At 46.7% G+C, this 22,573-nt stretch overlaps 1 pseudogene; it reads left to right on the forward strand.

Moving 5' to 3' along the window:
• Nucleotides 1-6,580: 6,580 nt before the first annotated feature.
• On the forward strand, nucleotides 6,581-12,733 carry LOC115089448 (annotated as a pseudogene).
• Nucleotides 12,734-22,573: the final 9,840 nt, after the last annotated feature.

Genomic DNA, 22,573 nt, shown 5'->3' on the forward strand with positions numbered 1-22,573 from the left:
TTTTAAGAGCATAAATAAAACGTTTTAAAATCTACTTCTCCAAAGACTTCTGCAGCGTCTTTTAACAGGTGGTGAAGGCACGTGTCTCAAAGCTCTCAGATGGGTTTTATTGTATGGAAGGCCAGGCTAGTTAGAGTCAAGGCTGATTTGAGACACACTGGGGCCCAGTCCCCTAAAACTCTGTCTCGGTGGCATCACTCAGTCCTGCCAGGGCATCTTGTGGTGCTGGAGTCCTGGGCTATTGCCCTGCTTCCTTCCTGCTTCCTTCCTGCCTCCATCCCCAAAATCGACTCTTCCCTGAGGTGCTTGCTATAGGCAATTTTTAGTGCCTGCCATTGTGTAACAAATCATGCACAGTATAGGTACCGGGATGTCATGTAAGCTCTGCTTCGTGGTCAGTGCCCAGGCTGAGCCCCGTCACTTCAGAGAGAAGGTTTACTCGGGCTAAGAGAAAGCTTTATGAAATGACTGAGTGAGCAGCACCATCTAGTGCTCCCAATATCAGCTGCAAACCTTGCGCTGAGCTCGCTTTCATGTGAATCTCGGCTTAAGCCAGCTGTGTTTGTCGTATGCTCCACCTGCACCTCCCACCCTCATCCAACACCTACAGCCTTACAACTCTTAAAAAAGAGAAAAGCAGGATGCATATGTGGAAAGAAAACCAGTCTCTCTCTCTCTCTTGTGCATTGTGTAATCTTTGAAAACTCTTCCAGTCCCCGGCGAGCAGGCCTGCCTTAGAAGCCTGATACAGGTAACCTCGCACATTCCTGTAGGTGACCAGGTCCTGCTGCTTCTCAGTATTGGAAACATGCAAAGCCCTTACTTAAAAACTGCTGAACCCCCAGGAAGATCCAGCACCACTACTTTTTCCTTCGTTTAATTAACAAAAATGTATTTTGGACTTCTGATTAGCTGCTGCTGCTGTTGGCTGGCTCATGCTTTGCATGGACCTCAGGCCCTTTCACGTCTCGTTGCAGCTGTTGACGTTGAGAGAGCATAAAGAGCCACAGGTAGCCGCTTGCCGAGGGCTTAGGGTCCTCTTCACTGCGCCCGCCTCAGCCCTGCAGCAAGTCTTTGTGCCGCGGCATTGTGGCTCTCCTTTCAAAGATATGACCACGTTTTTGGCAAAATGGGACTCTGAGGATCTCTGCGACATTGTTCATCCTATCCCAGGCTGTTCCTGGCATCATCTCTTTTCTTGTGCTTTGTCTCTTTAGCCTTCTTAATGAGAAAACCGAGGGGTAATGGAGCCACGGTCTGCCACGTTTCAGTGACAGACATTTGTTACAGCCGTGACAGCAAACATGCAAATTAAAGTGAAAGACTGGCCGGCAGTTTAGGAGAAGCTGATTGCTAATCCCATTGCTCTGAGGTGCTCTTAGACTTGTCTTTGGCTTAACTGCACTGCAGCTGTAAATAAAGAGAAGCGGTTCTGAGATTCCCTTTAAAGCCGGGCACACGCACGCTGCCCGGGGTGCTCGGCCGCTGTCACGGTAACCTGGCATCTGGTGCTCTGTCCACCGCAGCAGCATTTAGGCGTCTGGTCACAACTAGCGCTGACGTGGAAAGTTGAATTGGCACACGCACGAGATTTGTAAATCTTTCTTTCTATTTCAGGGAAATGAAATCTTTCTTGTTTCTCTAGTACTTTGATTTCACACTTCTGGGCCTTTCTTCTTGACTTCCCCTCTTTCTTGTGGTCCATTACAAGGTAGAGTTGCGCAGGGGGCTCCCTCCTATTTGTAAATTTCTCATGCTCTTTTTCCTGGATGCACTGCAAATAATTCTTGGTTTTTGTTTTTGTGATCCCCATTCTGGTCTATGAACTCAGATGGCAGGGGCACGTGAGGGGTGCCAGGGCCATCTCTCTCCCACTTCAATGCACTTCGGACAGAGCTCTTTTCCAGTGGGAGGGGAGGAGTGAAATCCTCCGAGGCCCAAGGCGGCTGGGATGACTTAGTTTCACTGTCCTAGGGAGGTATCAGTTCAATCTCACCATCAAAGAATGCGAGTGCCAACAAAATACTCTGCAGGCATGGATTTACCCAAGGAAGTCTTGCCTAACAAATCTGCTCCATTTTTTTGAAGGGGTTAATAAACATGTGGATAAACGTGAACAGGTAGATGTAGTGTATTTGGATTTTCAGAAGGCGTTTGACAAAGTCCCTCTTGAGAGGCTTCTACGAAAACTAAAAAAGTCATGGGATAGGAGGCAATGTCCTTTCGTGGATTACAAACTGGTTAAAAGACAGGAAACAGAGAGTAGGATTAAATGGTCAATTTTCTCAGTGGAAAAGGGTAAACAGTGGAGTGCCTCAGGGATTTGTACTTGCACCGGTGCTTTTCAATATATATATAAATGATCTGGAAAGGAATACGAGTGAGGTTATCAAATTTGCGGATGATACAAAATTATTCAGAGTAGTTAAATCACAAGCAGACTGTGATACATTACAGGAGGACCTTGCAAGACTGGAAGATTGGGCATCCAAATGGCAGATGAAATTTAATGTGGACAAGGGCAAGGTGTTGCATATAGGGAAAAATAACCCTTGCTGTAGTTACACGATGTTAGGTTCCATATTAGCAGCTACCACCCAGGAAAAAGATCTAGGCATCATAGTGGATAATACTTTAAAATCGTCAGCTCAGTGTGCTGCAGCAGTCAAAAAAGCAAATAGAATGTTAGGAATTATTAGGAAGGAAATGGTTAATAACATGGAAAATGTCATAATGCCTCTGTATCGCTCCATGGTGAGACCGCACCTTGAATACTGTGTACAATTCTGGTCGCCGCATCTCAAAAAAGATATAGTTGTGATGGAGAAGGTACAGAGAAGGGCAACCAAAATGATAAAGGGGATGGAACAGCTCCCCTATGAGGAAAGGCTGAAGAGATTAGGGCTGTTCAGCTTGGAGAAGAGACGGCTGAGGGGGGATATGATAGAGGTCTTTAAGATCATGAGAGGTCTTGAACGAGTAGATGTGACTCGGTTATTTACACTTTCGAATAATAGAAGGACTAGGGGGCATTCCATGAAGTTAGCAAGTAGCACATTTAAGACTAATCGGAGAAAATTCTTTTTCACTCAACGCACAATAAAGCTCTGGAATTTGTTGCCAGAGGATGTGGTTAGTGCAGTTAGTGTAGCTGGGTTCAAAAAAGGTTTGGATAAGTTCTTGGAGGAGAAATCCATTAACAGCTATTAATCAAGTTTAGTTAGGGAACAGCCACTATTTACTGGCATTAGTAGCATGGGATCTTCTTAGTGTTTGGGTAATTGCCAGGTTCTTGTGGCCTGGTTTGGCCTCTGTTGGAAACAGGATGCTGCTGCTCCCTGCAGGTTACCCCCCATGTTTCTGTTAAGGGTAGTAACTGCCGCTCCGTGCAGGTTACCCCCATGTTCCTGTTAAGGGTAGTAACTGCCGCTCCATGCAGGTTACCCCCATTTTTCTGTTAAGGGTAGTAACTGCCGCTCCGTGCAGGTTACCCCCATGTTTCTGTTAAGGGTAGTAACTGCCACTCCGTGCAGGTTACCCCCATGTTTCTGTTAAGAGTAGTAGTTTTAAGGCTTCTCTCGATGCTGTTTGGCGTATTGTAAACGCGCTGTCTTGTAGCATTGGTGCAGCAATGGCATTTTCCTGGCAACTCTACCATGCATCTCATTTTGTTCAAGTATTTCTTTAGTGCAGTGGTTCTCAACGGTGTGTGCCATACTTCCTGGTCCCCTGCTGACCCAGCTGCTCCCCTACCGAGCAAGGCAGGTCCTACACCCGGGCTTAAAACGCTGAAAGCCCAATCGGAACGTGGCAGGACAGCTGGATTCAGCAGCACCAGCATGCTCTCTTCTTCCCGCCCCCCCCCACAGCCCGGAAGAGGAAGTGGTGAGTAGCAGGTGCGTGCACGGGAAGAAGAGACCTTGCTAGTCCAGGCAGCGTCGGCCCGAAGAATAGAGAGGCGCAGCCTGAGGAATGAGGAGCACGGCTCAGAGAAAACGAAAATGTCGTCAACCCCCACGGCCGATGGGACTCCTTGCTCCGAGGGCGGGTGAAACTGAAGTAGGTTGTTGCTGCCTTTAGGGTTAGAAGGCTGCTGCTGCTGCTGCTAGTTTGGGAGAGGGGGGGTGGTGATAGTGAGTGAATGAGAAAGCATGTGTTTGAGATTGTGTGTGTGTGTGTGTGTGTGTGTGTGTGTGTGTGTGTGTGAGATAGCATGTATGTGAATGATTGAGAGCTTGTACATGTGAAAGAGAATATGTGTGTGATTGAGAGCTGATTTAGGTGAGGGAGCACGTGAATATGTGATTGAGAGCCTGTGTGTAAATGAGAGAAAGAGAGAGCATGTGTGTCTGTGTCTGATTGAAAGCTGGTTAGGTGAGGGAACATGTGAGTATGTAAATGAGAGTCTGTGTGTAAATGAGAGAGAGAGAGCATGTGTGTCTGTGTCTGATTGAAAGCTGGTTTAGGTGTGGGAGCATGTGAGTATGTGATTGAGAGCCTGTACATGTGAAAGAGAGTATGTGTGTGACTGAGAGCTGGTTTAGGTGAGGGAGCATGTGAGTATGTAAATGAGAAACTGTGTGTAAATGAGAGAGAGAGAGCATGTGTGTCTGTGTGTGATTGAAAGCTGGTTTAGGTGAGGGAGCATGTGAGTATGTGATTGAGAGCCTGTACATGTGAAAGAGAGTATGTATGTGATTGAGAGCTGGTTTAGATGAGGGAGCATGTGAGTATGTAAATGAGAAACTGTGTGTAAATGAGAGAGAGAGAGCATGTGTGTCTGTGGTGATTGAGAACTGGTTTAGGTGAGGGAGCACGTGAGTATGTGATTGAGAGCCTGTACATGTGAAAGACGTATGTGTGTGATTGAGAGCTGGTTTAGGTGAGGAGCATGTGAGTATGATTGAGAGCATGTGTAAATGAGAGAGAGAGAGCATGTGTGTCTGTGTGTGATTGAGAGCTGGTTTAGGTGAGAGAGCACGTGAGTATGTGATTGAGAGCCTGTATATAAATGAGAGAAAGAGAGAGGGCATGTTTGTAAGCATGCGGAGTCTGTGTGTGAGAGAAAAAGGCAGCATGTATGTGTGTGTGATTGAAAGCCTGTGTGTGTAAGCCTGAAAAGATAGACAGCATGTGTGTAAATGTGTAATTAAGAGCATATATAAGTGAGAGAGAAAAAGCATGTGTATATGTGAGCGATTGTGAGACAGTGTGAGAGAGAGGAGAAAGTTCCAAGCAAACCACCCCTCCTCCTGCTAATTCAAAACAATCTCAGGGCACCTGGATATCAAACGTTCCCAGGTATGCAGAGCAAAAAATTTTTTGTATCCTTATTATTTTTCATTATTGGGTCTTTTTTGTCTGCTATTTTGAAATCTTTTATTGGTATCTAGAATTTTTTATATGAGTTTTTAATTATTGGATATTTTGTTAGTATGGTTTTACTGCTACTGATTTTATATTTCTTGATTTGTTTTATAAGGATGGGTGATGTTTCTTTTTTTCCTTTGTTGCACTGCACACAGAGACTCTGGCTTGTTGCAGTTTCCAATTCAGTTTTTTCTGCATGCTTCTAGTTATGCGTTTTGGTCTCTTTATTCTTTGTTAGGTGAGGGTCAGCACGTGATTCAGGTGAGGTTTTCTGCTGGCGTGTAGTTTCTGTGTAGGGCTCTATAGCAGCCTGACTTGGTCCGTTTTCCTAATAGATGTATTGGTGTCTTAAGGCCTGGTGTAATATTTTCAGTGTTGCCTTTTCTTTAGGTAAGGTGGTTACTGTTTAGGTGCTAGAAATTGGTGCTGTTTTGGTGTGGGATGTTTACTATTTATGCAATTTCTGTTCAGACAGAATACGAATCTTTTCCTTGTGTCATTCTTAACAATAAAAATAATTACTGGACCTTTACTTTTTATTTCCGCCATGAATTGTAATGAGCAATGTGTCACAATGTGAGCGTGGCCTGTCAGGTGTGTCACGATGGGAAAGGTTTGAGAACTACTGCCTTAGTGTGCACGCTGAAGCACCCACACCACTTAGTTTCAGTAGTAGAAGTTGCTTCTGGGTTTCTCTTTGCATCCCTACAAATTTTCCTGGCAGTTGTTTCTGAAATCTTTCTTGGTCTACCAGTACCTGACTGTGGCTTGGTATTAACTGAACCCATAATTTTCCATTTCTTGATCAGAGTTTGAACAGTACTGATTGGCATTTTCAAATCTTTGGATATCCTTTTATATCGTTTTCCTGCTTTATTAAGTTGAACTACTTTTGCTCGCTGATCCTTTGACAGTTTTTTGGGGTTTTTTTTTTTTACTTTCTCCATGCTTCACTAACCACCAGAGTCAGTGCAGCCCTGGATGAAATGCACATGGGTTTGTCAAGAGCTAAGAAACTCTATTTATACACAGACACTAATTACAATCAAACAAGGCACAATTGTGGATACCTGCCTTCACTGCCATCTCGAACTGGTGTGTGTCAACTTGAGTGTATATTATCAGCCTAAACTGAAGTGTCTGCAAACTTTTGAACAGGGCCATTATATTATTTCTTTTCTTGCAATGGTTTGTTTAGTGATGTTGCGCTATGATGTAATGCATTATAGCTTAATTTGAAATCATTAAAAATAACACATGTTTTGTCTGATCACTCATGTTTTCTTAAAATGCCACCACACATCTTACAAACTCTGTCAGGGGTATAGAAACGTATGAGGCAAACAGTTTACATTGTCCCTGCCCATTCTCGTTCTTCTATTCTGTATTTCCGAGTTTAAAAAGAACTCTTGCTAGTGATGTGTCTCTCTTCTCTTGCTCCTCCAGGAAGTCTGTTGCCCAGCTGGATCTGGCCAATATGAAGAAAGCACTGATCATACCCGCCTTTGAGACGCTGCGGTACCGTTTGTCCTTCCCCAAGTCCAAGGCAGAGCTGCTGTCCATGTTGGACATGGGGACCCTCTTCACATTCAGGTGAGGCTCCCTTCTTTACCGTAGTTATTTCGTCCCCTGCCGGGCCAGAAGGCATCCACTTTCCAAGTGCGTTCAGCTCCTCTCCTCTCTCCTCCCCCTGGCTTGCCATTTCTTGTCCTTTTACTTTCACATAAAGAGGCTGTGCATTCAGAGCAGACATTAAAAGAGCCCAGTGCTACCACTGCTTAACATTTTTATAGCGCTACGCACCGACTCCAGCCTTCAAATGCCAGCTTCAGGATTAGCAGCACTGAAATATCAAGGTGTCAGCTCATCTCCTGGCTCTCTCGCTTCACGTTTTGTCTCCTTTCTTTTTTGTTCTAATATATTTATTTCTTATATTTTCACAGTGCAGAGTTCTAGTGGTTGTATTCTTTTTTGGGCTGCAATGCCTTCCATTGGCCTAACGTACGATTGTCATAGTAGATGGCTTTTGAGACTACATCTGACCCCCTTCTTCAAGTAGTCGTGGCTTGCAGAGAATATTTTTATAAAATGTCCTTGCAGGGAAAGCGTGGTCCATCTTTTATCCTGGCCGCATGCCTGTGGGGGTTTGTTTTTTTAAAATCTCTTTCCCGAATCCACTCTTCAGCTGTTCCTTCACATCGGTCATTGTGACGGCTGCTGGTTCTGATGAGGACCGGGTCTCTGATTTACTGAGATTCCTAATAATGCAGCAGCTGATTAGGTGCAGCTTTCAGAAACTCCAAGCACAAACGTCTCCTCACGAATGAAACTAAAATCAGAATGAAAAAAAAACAATTCCATGTTTTGTTTTTAATGCTGAATTATCTAGAACATGTTGCTAGGTCTGGATTATGGAGGATGGACTTCTGTGACGCATAATCTTGTGCCAGGATGATGTTCCGGATACGCCCTACTCTTAGCCGATCAGGACGTGGAGTTTTCCCTGCGGCACATATAAGGCCCTTACACAGCTGCCAAACAGCTGGTTATGAGAGGGTTTTAAGCAGCCGGGCTAATTCGGCTCACCTGCAAAGAGATGTTAAGTCCCTTCTGGTTTTAAGTGGAAGCACATTGCATAGTGATACAGTTATACCCCCACAGAGAAAGAAAGCCACAGCTGTGTGTAGCGAGCATCTTCATCTGCTATCACGTGCAGCGGCAGCTCCTCGCCGTGAGGAAGGCCTGCGGGCCAGAGTTTCCACCAGCTTTCTTCTAATCTGTGACCTGGAACAGTCGCCGCCGAGCGCTTTTGTCGAGCTGACGGTCCTCGCGCTAGATTAGAATCTTTCCCTGAATGAAATTGCTTTTGTCACCTTTCCTCTAAATGCTCACCTTCCCTTTTCCCACAGTTCCAGAAATAGAAAACACACCTCCTCTGGCAGGAAAGACAAGAAAAGCGAGCAAGTGATTCTGGCACATTGTGCACTACAGATATGCGAGCCGCAGCAGGAGCTTCCTCTTACAGCGCTCGCTCCTGGCGTACTTGCAGCTGGAGACGTAATCCCTGTGACGCGCTGCGTTTCATGCACACACCCGCCCAACCCTCTACCTGTAACCGTGTTGTCCCCCTTCTCCCATGTTGCGCCTTGATGCGCATCCCAAATCCCGCTCTTTCTGTGGTTGCAGCTGTCTATGGCACCCCCCTCCTCCATATTTACAGGGGGTGGGGGCCAGGAAACCCCACGGTGCTTTTGGAATTTCCTCTCACTGCATCTGCACCGGCTCCCTCCCTGCAATCCCAGGGTATCCGCTTCGTGTATGTTTCTCCTGGCTTTTTTGACTGCTCCTGTTTGCCTGCCCTGAGCCTGAACCTGCTCGTGCACTTCCATGGCCTGGCTAGCAAGGGGGGAGCTTCATCCTTGCACAGTTGGGTGATCGTGCCTAACCTCCTGTCTTCAGAGATGTGGCTGTCTCACAAACGGTTTGATCTGTGACGACAGAGCGCGCTCATGCCACAGCGTGCACATCCTACTCAGAGCCAGAGATTCAGTAATTAATCAGGACTCCTGATGTTCCCTAACCTAACTCCAGTCCTTGGGTTCCCCCCCCCATCAAAAAAAAAAGATTTGGGCTTCAAATTGTCAAAAAATGAATATTCGTGAGATACATTTTGCCTGAGAACCAGAGAAATTTGCATATATTGTTACCCTGAAAACCCAGGTATGTTTGAGAGATTGAAACCAATGGCCTAATCCAGAGAATATTTTTAGATAATTGTCTAGAAATGTGCAAACAATTCAAAATCGAAACACCCCCGCCCAAAAAATAATCCGAAGGATTTGAGCCTGGTTCAAGTTCAGCATAACTTTCAGATTTCCCCCAGATCTGCTGACTTCTAGTGGAATCTGGAGAAATCTAAAAAGAATTTTAAAAAAATCAAAAGCTGATTCAAAAAAATGTGCTTTGCATTAAAATAAATCAGAAGTGGATCCACCCGCCAATGAAATCTGCTTTCAGTTTTTCAAAGATAAAATGCGAAGGTTCAAAATTTTTCCAGGTTCACCGAACTGTTTGACAAACCACAATGGAGGAAGTTTTACGCTTCTCTAGTTGATGACCCATGTCCCATTCTTGGTGTCCTATAACGAGTAGATGTCATTGCCCTGATAACAGTGTTCTGCTTTTTACTTGCATTTTATTGCAATATGCCAGCATGCATCAGTCCACCTTAGACTGCCAGCTCACTTGCACTTCTTGGATTTGCATTTGATGAAGGTATCACGTTTGGACGAAAGGAAAGGAACGCACCTACGAACTTTGCCAAGTGGCGAACTGCAACCACACCCTACCGCGTAGAATGGGAAGCGGACTTCGAGCCGTATGTCGTGGTGAGACGGGACTGCCCCGAGTACGACCGACGGTTCGTTGGTTTGGCTGGAACAAAGTTGCACACATTATGGAGCTTGACGCACAGGTAAACCCCATCTACTGTTACGGGAAGCCTCAACACCTTGCATACGGAGGGAAGGGGGAGGGTGACAGTTGAAGTCCATGGCCTGTCTCATTGTAGGAAAAATTGGAGTACCCAATGGATATGGATATGATCTCTGTATACACATGGCAAATCCTTTCAAATCCTTGTTTTCATTTTTTTTTAATGTATATCAATCATATCGATCCAGGAGAAAACTGGATTCTTTGTACACTGTATCTGGTATAGACTAAGACGTTATAGATAACACGACTAAGAAGTTCAGGATGATTATTTTTTTCAGAAGTTGACATCCTGCCACAATATTTTCCTGCGGTATACTACACAAAGTGTCAATAATTCACTACTCTTCTATCGAAATACTTTACTATACACAAAGAAGACACACTAATCAATTTGTAATATTTATTTGCAATACATACATATACCTATCTAACATAAAAATTCTCTCTAGCTCATACATCCATCACATACACACCCATATAAAATCACATATCTTAACAGATTCAAATTATTATCACTTAATAGTAATTCAGAAAAGTTTTTTAACTTACATTAATTTAAAAATATTAACATGGGGTAGATTTTCAAAGGGGTACGCGCGTACCCCCCTGAAAACCTACCCCAAACCCCCCCTGCGCGCGCCGAGCCTATTTTGCATAGGCTCGGCGGCGTGCGCAAGCCCCGGGACGCGTAAGTCCCGGGGCTTGCATGGAGAGGCGTGCTGGGGGGCGTGACATGGGGCGAGGGCGGTCATGACGCGGCGTTTTGGGGACGTGACGCGACGTTTCGGGGGCGGCGCCACGGGCATGGTTTCAGCCCGGGGGCGTAAATCCAGCGATAAAGGTAGGGGGAGTTTAGATAGGGCTGGGGGGGTGGGTTAGGTAGGAGAAGGGAGGGGAAGGTGAGGGGAGGGCGAGAAAAAGTTCCCTCCGAGGCCGCTCCGTTTTCGGAGCGGCCTCGGCGGGAACGGAGACAGGCTGCGCAGCTTGGCGCGCGCAGGCTGCCCAAAATCGGCAGCCTTGAGCGCGCCGATCCCGGATTTTAATGGATACACGCCGCTACGCGCGTATCTATTGAAATCCCGCATACTCTTGTTTGCGCCTGGTGCGCGAACAAAAGTACGCGCTCGCACAAATTTATAAAATCTACCCCACTGGGTTTCTCTGGTAATTATACTTCAGGGCAGGATAGACCATTACCCAAGAAATTCTTTGTAGCCAGGATATGAAATTTTCCAATTCTGTATCCCGTCCTGAAAGTTTGTTAAAATAGTGATTTCATAGAATATTTTAATGAAAATTGAAAGGTGGTGATTAGGTCAGGCCAGTCTTTCACGTTTCAGTGAGCATTGTGGTATCAGATTTTCTCTGATCCTTGTACCTGAAGCAAGTTCATTTTTCAGGATATCGGAAAAGAAAATACATACAAGTGAAGTTAGCAAAAACATATTTGAATTCTTGTGCTTTGCTTGACCTGGGATAACCTGGTCAGTGTCTGGTAGCAGAAGACTGGAAGTAACCTATTGCTCCTCTGATTCAGAGGGTCAGCACAAACTCCCATTCCACTTTCCTTTCCAGCAGCTCACGTTTTCACGCGTCATGTTGCATTTTAGTGCACTCTGGATTCCTCCCCATGACTTTTTCCTCTCTCCCTTTCTGAAGTAGAATGGTTTGGTGGACATTTTGTCCCATGTTTTTATGGATAACGTTTTATTTTAATGCTTCTTATGCCACAGTAGCTATGTACCAATAACATGATATCCTCTCCCCACAGGAGTATGAACTGACTGTGCTCCCCAACGCCTACATGATCCACATGCCACATGCACCCAGCTTCGACATCACCAAGTTCCGCTCCAACAAGCAATACCGCATCTGTCTGAAGACCTTGAAGGAGGAATTCCAGCAGGACATGTCCCGTCGCTATGGCTTCACGGCCCTGAAATATCTCACAGCAGAGAACAACAGCTAGCACCACGGAGCCCTGATCGCAGCATGCTCCAATAGAAGAGAAAGGGAGGAGAAAGATTCTGGGGGATTTACCAGCCTCCATCACTCAACTAGGACCACGGGATGGCCTCTCTTGTGTGACTTAGGCTTAGTGATGTAGGAGGGCCTATGCGTTGCTGGACAGGACATAAAGCTTGCCCCCCTTGCCTTTGACATTAGTGTGACGGGATAAGAGAGAGGTAGACACCCCACTGGAATGTCTGGGTGCAGGACACTTGGTAGTCTCAAAACGGAACAAACTGATGCCTTCAACATGAAGGATCCCCCCCATCCCCTTATTTAATTTGCCTTTCTTCTCTAATGCCAGATGTGGTGGTTAGCATCTTCAACCTTAAAATTAAACTGACCCGTCTCCTTGGCTGCTCTTCAGTCCAGGGCAGACCACACTGGCTGGCAGATAAATAGCTGCAGTACTGACCCAGGGCTTTGGCTGATGCATGTTGACCATGTGTCTTCCAGTTAAGGACATTGTATTTAATCCAAGGAAAACTCCTTGCCCCACACGTATAGCTATTAAATGTAATGTCTTGAGGCACAGTCCAATGAGGAAGACATGTTGGGGGCGGAAGGCTCCTCATCCTTGGAGATGTTTGTAGAAATGGGCCATTAGTGAATAACTGAATAGCAACCTTGATAGCTATCGTGAAGGCCCATGAATTGGAGTTTTGCACATTAACTTTATTTTTTATTTGGTACTGCAGAGGGGAATGAACTGTCAAGGGCGTAACAAAGGCATTAGGGCAAGGGGGGGTCTTTCGGCTTCTGGTGGCAAGTGACTCTGTGAACTTCAGGGGCCTGGAATCCAGCAGACTGCAAAACTGTCAGAATGACTTCTTTAAAGGAGGAGATCCAAAATAAACTCCCACGGGAAACAAACAAACACCTGAGAGTTCATTTGAATATGTGTGGATGTCTGCTCGTCAGGACCAACAGCAGCGAAAGAGGAAGGACAAACAGCTAACTACATGGACACTGAACTTTCTGCCATTTCCTGTATTGTTCGGTATTAATGTTGTGTTTACAAAAAGAAAAAGAAGACAAAAAAAAAAAAACCCCAACCCAACAGAAGCCGTTTTAATGCACTACCCGTAGCTGGACTGCTTGTTAACCAGAGAAAGCTAAGGTGAATAAAGCAGAGGTGTCCGTTCTCCCTTCCTGCACAGCTGCTATTCTTAAGGCCACTGCCGCCTTGCATGTTTTTCACATCAAACACATTTTATTTGCAGATTTCCTGTTGCAGTCCTCTTCCCCACAGCTCATGTTAACCACGGCCGTCTCCGTAGCTTCCAGTGTATTTATGTGCTGGGGGGATATTGCAGAAGGTTTCTCCTGTCTGCCTGGGGGCTTCCGGCTCAGTCGCAACCATCCTCTGTTGGGCTACCTTGCCCTGGCTTGTATCGTTCTCTCCCCACCTGTCTCCCAGCCATTGCCGTGAGGGTCCTCGGGCAGGGACCACAAACTTACGAGGACCCGAAGGCTGGCCACTAGCTGTCACAATTGCATGATGGCTGAGATTCACACCCTGGCGCCTCCAGAGCTGGGACCTGAATTTGGCTCATCCACAGGGCGACATGCAGTACAAGCTCCGAGCCACCAGACCCGTTGGTCACTGACGTTTTATAGCAGCAAGGAGTGCGTCTAGGTTAGGAAAACCCGCAGCCCTCTTCTTGGAGCTTCCATTATTAATCAAAGAAACCAGATGTCCCTGCCCATTTCTCGAACGTCCTCATGCAATTTAAAGCAACGGGTGTAACTGCATAATGGCAGAAAAATCGCAATCTGCAGCTCACGTTAACCTTGTATTAGGATTCTCGTGTAGCGTAGGCCGGTTAGAGTTAAATTTATCCAGCTAACTGTAGCCAGATAACTTCTCCTCTAACCGGCCTCCAGGTCCCCGTGTTAGCATACCAAGCAGGCCAATTCAGTATAGCTTAGCCGAGCACACCTTTAGCTCCGGTTTGGCCGCGCATTTGACGCACTATTTTTACCCCTTATACAGTAAGGGGTAAATAGCGCCTCAAAAACGCGCAAATGCATGTTGAAGGGCCTATTAGTTATTCCCGTGCGATACAGAAAGTAACGCCTACCCAAAGGCAGAGGTTTAATTCGACCGGCACAGGGAAAGTGTACAGTAAAGCAGAAAAAAAACTGCTTTTCTCTACACCCTCCGACTTAATATCATAGCTATATTAAGTCGGAGGCCCCAAAAATAAAAATAAATTAAAAATCTGCCCGCAGTCCGCAGGTTGGAAGACGGATGCTCAATTTTGCCGGCATCCATTTTCCCGAACCAGTGGCTGTCAGCGGGTTTGAGCACCGACGCCGGTAAAATTGAGCGTCAGCTGTCAAACCCGCTGACAGCCGCCGCTTCTGTCAAAAAGGAGGTGCTAGGGACGCGCTAGTGTCCCTAGCACCTCCTTTTACCGCGGGCCCTAATTTGCATGTCTTTCTTTACTGAATCGCGCGCCCAGGAGAGTGGCCTGGGCGCGCGTCAAGAGAGCGGGCGCTCGCCGGCTCTCCCGCGCATCTTACTGTTATCGGCCCGGAAAGGAAGGAATCTTAGCCCTTATATCCTTAGCCGTGTCTTAGTCTTATAAAGTCATCAAATTCACTCAGATACTTCTAGTTTTCCTTTACTAAATTCCTCTGCACAGTTCCTGTATTGCACTGACCCTCACTCTGAAACAGACAACAGAGATAATTTCACACAGATCCCAGCAATAGGCGGGGGTTTGCAAGTGGCAGTAATGCTAAGTCAATGGCACCGCTCCGGCTTTGATAACCTGGGCCCCGAGGTTTGAGCTGTAGACCTGTATTTTGAAGAAGATCACCTTCCACTGTGGCTACCAGGAATAGAAATGGCTGCATGAAAGAAATCAGACGTAACTGCTTTCTACCTGATTTGTCCTAGAAAGAGATTTTGCTCACTGTTTCAATGCCAACATATCCAGTGCTTTGAAAGAAATCAGCTTATTCCCCTCGCCAGAAATGTCAAAGTGTTTGCACTTAAAGCAAAAAAAAAAAAAGGTTCTGAAGATTACAAAGTTTGCCCTGGTGCCAGTTATTAGTGAAAAATAGACTCGTTCCCCTTAACATCGTGTCCCAAACATATTATACATGACCCAATTCATTTTGCGTCATTCTTTTCAGGCATTCCCCATCATTCTCACGTTTCCCCCTTTTCTGTTAGGTATTAACGAGTCTTAGCCTTTTTGTAATAACTTTCCCAGGACTTGACTGTAAGGAAGATTGTGCGTCATGAGCATGGTTGGTTACGCACTTAAGGGTAAATTTTCAAAAGTGTAGGTATGGGAAAAATTAGTGTGTGTGTGTGCGTGTGTGTAAATAGTGTGCACGCAAGCTGTTCTACAAACATCAAACATTCATACCTAGATAAGGGTTCTTGCACAAATACACCTGTATGAAAAAGGGCGTGCTCAGGGGCAGGGCGGGATCGATGCACATGTGCGTAAGTTGCTATTTTCAGAGGCTTGCGTGTAATTTTACGCCTGCTACTTGTCTTGCGTCAGTGATATCAAACATGCTTGTACTATGTCATTGGTTGGGTGGGAGGTCCGGGTGAACTGGTGGGGGGAGTTCAGGTTGAAGAACCAGGAAGGTCTCTATGACCTGGAGATGGACTGGGTGAACTGGTAGAAGAACTGGGAAAAAAAAAAGGTTAATTTCCTTTACGCGTTCGTGTTGGAAAATTTGGTGATTTACACGAGTAAATAGGGAGTCATGCAGGTGAGTCCTACTTAATTTTCACACACAAATTATCCACACATAGACTTTTAAAAGAGATTGTAAAAATCCATGCATTTTTTTTTTTGCATCAAATATTCTCAGCGGTTCAGCGTCACTTCGCCGGATAAGTAGCGCTTATTTTCCGAGACTTATCTGGCTAACTTAGTTAAATATTGGCACGTATCTGTACATTTGCGCGGATGTTGCAGGGTGGATCTATATGTATTTTATAGCCCACGCCTATAAAACTCCAGGGTATATTTGCATATAGCCACATATGCACGCATAAGGGACCATGCCCAATTCTTTAAAAGCTATCCTCGCTAGCTGCTCGCCGTACGGGGCAATCCAGGGGAAGGTGGAGTTTAACAAAATGTCAGGCGCCTATCACCAGTTTTATAGCAGTGAAAAGTAATCGCACCCAACCCCAAAGTGAGTACCTTCAGCTTCTGGGTGATTGTGTCCCCTAGAGCAGTGGTCCCCAACCCTGTCCTGCGGGCCCACCAGCCAGCCGGGTTTTCAGGATATCCACAATGAATGTGCATGTTATGGAGGCAGTGCATGCAAATTTTCTCTCATGCATATTCATTGTGGATATCCTGAAAACCCGACTGGCTGGTGGGCCCCCAGGACAGGGTTGGGGACCACTGCTCTCGAGCCTTTCTATCTAGACTGTCATTGCTCACCAACATCTTCTCTTTCCTTTGAAAACTCCTCTAATTTGCCTTTGAAGTTATTTTAGTGCTGTGTACCCGCTCTCGTTCTCCGAAGATGTCACAGTTTGGTTTTCTGCCACCTGTGCAGGCTGTTGCCTTGATTTTGCTTCTTACTGTATCCCACTTCCAGTTTGTGATTTAAACCCAAGTCTTTTTTTCCTTAATGACTATAGCCCGGTCTTTTTTTTTACTACTGTTAGCAGGTAATATCTCCTTCAAAATATATTGTGCCTGCCGCCCTTCCCCCTGACTACATTCTCCTACACTTAAAGTCATTAAGATATAATATTCCTTTCCCCAAAGTGCTTATGCTTGAGCCATTCGGGTTTTCAGGATATCCGCACTTGTAATGAGAGAGTGACCTAACAGGGCTGATCATTTAATGTCATCATTTCTTAAACTCGCCAGATTTTATTTGTTTTGTGCACACAAAACTGAGTCCGTACATCCAGTTCCAGCTAACAAAAATTGTTTTCACTGTGTGCTGTGCAAGTAGTATTGCATATTCAAATGGTATCTCATAAATGAGGGGAAAACTGTGTGAATGGAGAGTCTAATGACAGAATTAAGAACATGAGAAATTGCCATACTGGGTCAGACCAAGGGTCCATCAAGCCCAGCATCCTGTTTCCACTCAGAAACATTGGGGAATATTCATCCAGCCCATAGGTATTTATTTATTTATTTTATTTAGGGGTTTTTATATACCGATTTTCTTGATACAGATCAAATCAACTCGGTTTACATAACCTCAAAAGAGGAGACAGATTGGGAGCAGAAGGTAAAAAAGTTATATTATAACAAGGGTGAATAACTTGGAATTGGAAATGATGAGAAGGATATAAACAGAGAGAAGGGGCTTGGAGCCAACCTCAGGAGAATAACTCTAGCATTATAACATGATTATATGACACTCTGCTAGTTTATGAAGTAATATGAGATGATTGAAGCACAGCTGATTGGATAATATCTTAGGAGAATATAGTCTAGGAGACCGGAAAGGTAGTCTCCCGGCTTCAGCCAGCTCAGTCCCATCTAACACCTTCCTTGAGCTCCAGCAGGGAGCAGTTTTGCCATGATTGTAGGTCTCTCCACGAGCTCTGACACCGGCTGCAGCAGGAAGCTTTGCTCACATCGGCAGGACTTCAGGCACCTGCTGGCTCAACGAGTGGAGAAACCGTAAACCAGAAGCAGGATGGGGCTGATCCAGTTCTGGGTTTTAACCCCACCGCCCAGGTAGGACGTGAGAAACCAGAACCAGGCGTCCCCGCATGCCACCAGGCAAAACCACCGGCAACCCTACTCCCAGCCAAGGTGGCAAGAAGAAAGGGGGGAGCCAGAGATCAGCAGCTGTGCTCCTGGGACTAAAGTTGGGGCAGGCTCCGAGGCTCTGTTTCTAGTTTCACCCTTATTCCCCCCAGGTCAGGGTCCTCTGTGCTGTGTTCAGTTTCCTCTCGGATTTTGCTATCATTTTTCCCCCACTGCCATCACGGGAGCATTTCGTGTTATATAAAATGGTTATTAGCCCTCCTAGAATTAGGTGCACAACCATCTGCATTTTCAAAGCAACAGCATGAGCTTTACCTTGAAAAGAAAGATCCTTTGAAGACTTGCAGATCTATGAAATCCCCTGTTTTGCCCTTACACCGTGGTCCCCTGTGACAGAGGCCTGGGCATTTACTACTTCTGGGTGATACCTGCTGAAAAGCGTGAAACCCGTTCTGATGTTATTACCTCCCCTTGTGCACCCTTCCTGAGAGGGAACGGTGAGAGAGTGGGAGAAGAAGCAATTCCTGACTAACTACAGCCTGATGCACTCAAGCCAAGGAGGGAGGGTTGCAGGAATGCCCCGAAAAGGTCAAGAATTTTCACACTCCCTGATCACATTCTTCTCCCCCCCGGATTCAATAAAACAAATGAAAGAAAGGGCACAGGACTGAGCAAACACAGCCCAAAGATGGTGCAACGATGACTCCATCCTGACCTGCGTATCTCATTTACCGCATGCGGCGTACCCTGGGCATCTTCACCTGAACAAAGAAGCATGGATTATGGGTAAGGAAGCCTGTGAACTATAGGGGTGGTTTGCAAACCAACCACAATAGGACTTTTATCCTGTGCACTTTGCACCAAGTCCCGAAACTTGTGCGTACAAAGTACACATGGCTACTTGCTCCTGCTTTTTTTTTTTTTTGTGCAGGTATAGTTTTGTGTGTAGAGCTGAAAAGGCCATTTGCACGTGCATTTTTCCTCACGGTCTAAACACCCTTGGAAATGCTTCCTCTTAATGTGGCTTAGAAGTATGTGTATTGCACAATAGTGCACATGCTCCAAGCTGCGTTGAAGGAAAACAGCTTTTGGACAGACTGCCTATTTGTTTGTATCTGGCCCCAGACCTTAACAGAATGACTGAGGTGGTTTATAAGGTGCAGCTATATGCCACAAAAAATTGATCCACATACTGGATCAATCACATCAAGGTCCATCGAGCTCAGCATGTGGTTGCTGACAATGGCCAGTCCAAATTACAAGTGCCTGGTAAATCCCAAAAAGTAGATTTATATCTTGTTCTTCATCAACAAGCAGGGCTGAATTAGCTATGACATGTGGGTGAGGTCATCCAACGACACTGAATGGATCCTTCTCTCTAAGCTCATGGTTTTTGATGTATTGAGCATGTGCGGGAATTCCTGCGTAGCATCACATCATGAGTTCATTTTTTTGTCTGAGCCTCAGCATGGCCGTGTACCCTTTCTCTTCAGGTAATTTTTCCTACCAATGTTATTGTCATACCGTTTGTTTAATTATTCTGTTGCTTTGCTGCCTCAGCAGCCTCCCAAATGGTACTTTTCAGTGCTACAAAAAAAGTAAATAAATTAAAAGAAAATATTTTTTCACAGGATGCCTGGTTCCACAACACCCACAGCCAGTGATGTCAAAGACTGTATATATGGTAGGAAGATGTCAATTATTGATGAACATGATATCTGCTGCCACTACCTGGGATCAGACCATGACCAGGCAAACTGCTATCATTGTGGCCACATGTTGATGTGGACACAAAAATCAGGGACCTGGAAAATGGATAAACTGTTAAAGATTCTGGGGAGCTTCAGTCTACCCTCCTCCTGGAAAGGAACCTCCTCATGTTCCCCAGGTGTAGAGTTGATCAGGAACTCCTCTAAGAGGTCTCCCTCATTGGCAGAACAGGCCGGGTTCTTGGGGGTGAGCAAACCGAAATCTATGGAAATAAAAAAATGTTCTAGGGTGCCAGCAAAAAAACCTAGTTGTGCTGAAAAAAGCATCTTGGCTCCAAGGTTGCAACCAATGCACCATCCTCCAGCACTGTTCAACAGCTCAGCCTTCGGTGCCATGATGCATAGGACTCTAGCATTGTTGATGCATTGATCACCATTAATGCATAGGGCTTTGTCAAAGCTGTTAGGAGCTGCTATCTGTTGGGAGTAGCAATCAGATAGGAGTTAGCAATCTGTTGTTTTTAGGAGAGTTGTGGGTGGATCCTTGGACCAGTGGCAGATGACCACACCCCGGGGGAAGATCTTGAGAGGCAGCACCTGTCAGGCTCAGAGTTGGGAGACAGACACACATAGTTCTTTTATTAGACAGTATACTGAACCACCAGAGTGGCAGTAGTGAGCTGGAATGCTCGGCTGGGCTGTAGTCCCTCAGATACTGGAACAGCGATCCCTGGAGGCTGAGCTGAGAGAAACTGAAATATAGTAAGTAGGCAGGGTATGCAGAGTTCATGTACTGAACCAGATGGTAACACTCACACAATGTCTCATAGAAGCCCAGGAGCTGGAATTTATAGGCCCTCGAGGAGGAGTACCTGGTTCCAGGGAAAGCTCTGAGAGAGCGATGGTAACTCACAGATGTAGTTGGCAGTGATGACTTCCAGGCAGAAGGAATACGGAACAAGTCTGGGAACGAGGGCCCTTGAGGAGCGAGTACCACTTCCAGACTGTCACCTGAAAAACAAAGGAGAGAGCAAGGCCCCCGAGGAGTGGGTACCCCTGGTAAGTCCGAGGAGGCAGAGTAGTATAGGTAGAGAAACCCCGTAGCGAATCCGTTCCTTGCTAATTCAATCTGTTAGCAAATTCTAAAACCTTATATATCCGTCACGGGTGACGTCATCTCAGGGGGACGCCCCTGAGGTTCACGCACGTACTTCAATCGGGCCAACCGCATGCGCGCCCCTAGGCCTCCAGGAAACATGGCAGGTTGCAGCGTCTAGCTGGTCGGGTGCCGGAGGACTTCGGCAGCAAGGACGCGCGGCAGCCCATCTTCCCGCGGTCGAGAGGGAGACACCAAAGAGGTAAGGAGGGCGGAGAGAGAGGGCGTCGGGAACTGACGGACACAACAAAAGCATAAAGCATTGTCATTGTTTGACGAATAAAGCCCCACCACAGTCTTAGATGCACTAAGCGCCGGAGCATGCATTCTCCAAGGACAAGCAGGATGGTTAGTACTCTCACATGAGTGACATCATCAGATGGAGCCTGGGATGGAAAACTTTGAGTCTCATCATTGGGTCCCCTCTGCGTTTTTTCCTCTCAGTATCGGTAAGAATTCCTGGTAGTATGCGGTCAATTACCAATAGTGTCGCCTCCCAATGGCAAGCTGGGCATCAACTGCATGCCATGGTCTTTTTTCCCATGGCGTCATCCGGCTTCCATCATTGCCCCCACTGCCCCCGGACCATGTCCGTCACACACCCCCATGATGTCTGTGGTGGTGACATTTGTGCCCAAATGACCCCCAAGGGGCATTGGGCATGCCTGGATAAAATGGAGAAACTATTCGGCACCAAGAATTCGGAGCCATCTACATTGACATCTACAACACCTCAGGATAAAGAGATATCCATCACAACCCCCCGTGTCCCCTCTGCTACCGGGCCAAGGTCCAGAATAGGAGCAGGGTACTGGCCGAGATAGATATCCAGATTCCAGATCAGGTTCCTTTCCATCTCCTTCGGTTCCAGGGAAGACCGGGGTGCGTACAGGAAAAGCCTAGGAAGCACCGTCACCGGTCTTCATTGTTGAAGACGTCAAACCATGGGAACGCACCGACCAAGGAAACCTAGACAATCCCCACCAATACCAGTGAAGGGTTTAGTCCCCCCCCCCCCCCCCCCCCACACACACACACACCACGGTTCTGGGGGTGATCCGATTCTGCTGCCTCCTCCTCCTCCTCAAGTAGTCCTGTGCTCAGCAGCCTTTGAGGAGGAGTTGGAGAGACATGTGCGGCTGGCAGTTCACCGGGCCCTGCATGGCATCGAGCCTCCGGTTCCACTGGGACTGCCACCACCGCAGGAGCAGACTCCATTGGTTCTTGCACCTCTGGAGCAGCTGGACCTGCTGCTTGTTGTCTTACAGACGCAGCCAGCTCCGATGCCCTGAGTTTCTTCACTACCAAAGGGTGCATCACCACTACCTCTACCAGTGCCAATCCCAGTGAGTGATTCCTTGGATAAGGAAGGTCTATCAGGGTCGATAGTGCCTAGACCATGCACAACACCCCAGCTGGCGCTAGCTCTCCCAGAGCCTTCGGGTCCAATGACGTCAGAGCTACTGATTCCCCTGGTGCTCCCGAGGCCTTCAGGTTCTTGGATTAAGACCCCGGTGGGGGCTCCACCGCAGGTGTTTCTGGGCATTCTGAATGAGGAGGATGCCCCCCCCTATGATCCTTGGGAGGGAGAGGCATCAGTTTCCTCACAGAAGAGTCTGAGGATTTGCCCTCCGAACCCTCTTTGCCAGAGGAGAGGTATAAGCACCTCTGGCAGGTGCTTATGCCTCTGCCCCCCTGGACGAATACGAATCCCTGTCACATGGTAGGAGCACAAGATAGCACCGGCCATCCATTACTCCTACCATGTGACAGGGGCTGACCAATGGCACCGGTAGCCCCTGTGACATAGTAGGTCAAAGACTATCAGCGCCATTTTGAATACCAGCAGCCGAGCGTGTGAGTGCAGGAGATGGCTCCCGGACCCTCCACTGGACCACCAGGGAGCTTTGTTAAGTCTTGGGGGGGGGGGTCAGGAGGGTGGGGGGGGGGGTTGTAGTTAATTTAATTTTAGCCAGGAAATGAATAAGAATCAACATATAAACGTATCGGGGGCCCCCTTGCCGAATGCAACGTATCTGCCCCCCTCCCCCCCCCCCCCCCCCCCGGACGAATACGAATCCCGAATGCAACATATGGCATCC

The sequence above is a fragment of the Rhinatrema bivittatum genome, chromosome 4, assembly GCF_901001135.1.
Source record: "Rhinatrema bivittatum chromosome 4, aRhiBiv1.1, whole genome shotgun sequence".
Taxonomy (NCBI): domain Eukaryota; kingdom Metazoa; phylum Chordata; class Amphibia; order Gymnophiona; family Rhinatrematidae; genus Rhinatrema; species Rhinatrema bivittatum.